Below are 2,651 nucleotides of genomic sequence, written 5' to 3'. Positions count from 1 at the left end.
CTGTTTAATGAATTTATATGTTACATTCTCTTTTAAAATAATGAGTATGGTTTCCGTTTTTGATTTACCCTGACTACCACATGTGGAGAAGGAGCACGTATTTCCTTGACTTCCTGATGATAAGGAAATTTTCTATTGAAAACATGATATGAGTTTTAAAGTTACATTTATTATTACATTCAGAACTGTTACTTTTACTACTTCTGGAAAGTATTTTTTTTCCTACAAACAACACACTCTCAAAGCACTTTGCATGCATCATCTCATTTAACACTCAGAGCAATCCGATGAGCTATTAATTACTCTCATCCTTACTTTAAAGATAAAGAAACTTAAGTTCAGAGAGGCAAAATAGCTCCCCTAAAATCCCACTAGCAAGTGGTGGGGCTGGGATTCAAACCCAGGCTGCCTGAATCCACTCTCCTTCGCTCTCCTTTGTAAATTGTGATGTATGAGTCATGGTTTCAATTCGCATTGTGACATTGTTTGTATAAAGGGCAGTCTTTTCATCAAGAAAAAAATAAAACAAAGAAAACCTGTGAGAGGTAAGAGTATTCAACAAGAATTAGTGGGGAGAAGATCCATTGTCCTTACGTGCTGTGGTTGTTCAGGACCATGGACAGTAACCACGGCATTTCTCACACAACCACCTGCCCATATGGTAATGCAAAATACGTTTTTTACCCCTCTAGCTTGCTCTGTATCGCTCTGCAGATTGTGCCTTGGAAAAGAGTATTTGGCTAAGGGGGTGAGGGTGGGCTCTGATGGCCAAGTTGTGCAACCTGGTGTGGGACTATGACTTCCCTGGGGAAGGGGCACTTTCTGTAAGTTTTCTCTTAGCCCAGTGGGCTATAAGTGATCCTGTTACTGTAGGTCATGGTCAAAAAGTTGGAAAACAATTCCAGAGTTTGATAACTGCGAACCAGACATGGCAGAACTGAGATTCACACAGGCCGAGTTTTGGTGAGAAGAGGAGGAAGGGATAATATTTGGGAATTTGGAAAGGAAATTTGAGAGAGATCTTTGAGAAGCATGAGGGTGTTAGGTACTTGAGGAGACAGAAGGTTAAAGAACTTAAGTAAAGAGGGTGCTTAGTGGGAGCAAATTTCCCATACCTGATGATTTTGCCCAAGGCTTGTCCCAACCTTAGCTCTGAGACAGTAAAGACAAGGATTTACAACATAAGACCTGAATTAAATTCCTGGATCCACAATTGCTAGTCTTTGAACTTGAAGGCAGAGCTTGCATTTAATTAGTCTTTGTGTCCTTAGCTCTGAACACAAGGTACAAGATTACTGTAAATGAACATATTATCTATGGATTCTAAGCAATCTTGTACTAGTCCTTCCAGAAATGTCTGAGACTGTTTTCTCCTCTGCAAAACAGTCTCCTGTTTTCTACACAGGATAACTGTCAATGTCATCTGGGGAATTAGCTCAAGTGGTAGAGCGCTCGCTTAGCATGCGAGAGGTAGTGGGATCGATACCCACATTCTCCAAACTTTACCATTTGGACCTTGGATCTCTAAACAAGATCATAGTCACAGAACCAGGTTTATTTTGAAGATCAAATGAAATAATCAAGGTAATGAACCTTGTGAAATGCTAAGTGCTACATAGCAGTTGTTTGTAGTATCGTTGTTATAGTGTATATTAACTGGTCCCTGTTTTTATTTATGGAGGGCAGACTATATTGTGGAATCCTAGGGAAGTGTTTTGGGAAACAGGAGTAGATTTAAAGGCTGCCACTACAAGTGCTGTATGAAGACTAGTATTCTGTACTGAAAGATAAGGATTTACAAGGTTTATTTTTATAATTAATGTGGTATAAACACATTCCACTTTCTAAACACACGGTTCAACATAGTAACTGCAACTCCTACACCCTTAGAAGGATAATTTTCTCCTCCTGATTTTTTTTGTTTGAAAAGTCACTAGCTAGCACTTCTTTAAAATCCGACATTTAAAACAGATACATCAAACTCCGCCAGGAGATGAAACCTCTTGATCTCAAAATCCAGGCAAAGATATTAACAAGATGCAGAAATTATTTCAAAACTATGTGATAATGATGAGACTATGGTGGGTGATGAGGAAATAAGGGAGAGAAGGAGGGAAAGAATGGGAGACAGACAAGAAAAAGATCAAAAGCTTCTCAAACCCCCCAAAATTTAGAAATTTTTAAATTTCAGGACACCTGCTGTTAAAGCCTAAAATATCCACTTTGATGCTTTAAATAGATGACACCAAAGTGACATCGTTGATGTCACTCTAGAAAACGTAGATCCATTAGGGTGATTTTTCACAACATTCTTTCCAAAGATGTAAATGTTATTTTTTCAAATGAGGAAAGGAACCACACTGGTCTGAGTCACACTTCCCCAGCTATTCTTTTTACAGCATAAATTAATGATCTTACAGTTTACACTGACAGATACTCAAAGGTGTTTAATCAGCTGTCTCTGACAAAACATAGCATTTTTTTTAGGCTGGCACATTTACAAATAAAGAAAAAACAGCCTGTAATCCCTCATAAAGTGGAGCTATGGTTCAACTCCATTTGATAAAATGACATTCTCTTGAACACTTCCTCATGAATGCATAAACAGGGCACAGCTTGGGAAGTTCAGGTACGTGCAAAGCATAAATATT

At 38.4% G+C, this 2,651-nt stretch overlaps 1 non-coding gene across 1 annotated transcript; it reads left to right on the top strand.

Annotated features, from left to right (window-relative positions):
• Positions 1–1,425: 1,425 nt before the first annotated feature.
• Positions 1,426–1,498, top strand: TRNAA-AGC (transfer RNA alanine (anticodon AGC)). Its single transcript has one exon. It is a non-coding gene; the product is annotated as a tRNA-Ala (tRNA).
• The last annotated feature ends 1,153 nt before the right edge of the window (positions 1,499–2,651 follow it).

The sequence above is a fragment of the Macaca thibetana genome, chromosome 7, assembly GCF_024542745.1.
Source record: "Macaca thibetana thibetana isolate TM-01 chromosome 7, ASM2454274v1, whole genome shotgun sequence".
NCBI lineage: Eukaryota > Metazoa > Chordata > Mammalia > Primates > Cercopithecidae > Macaca > Macaca thibetana.
Note: the sequence above shows the minus strand (reverse complement) of the source record. Positions and strands in the feature narration are given on the sequence as shown.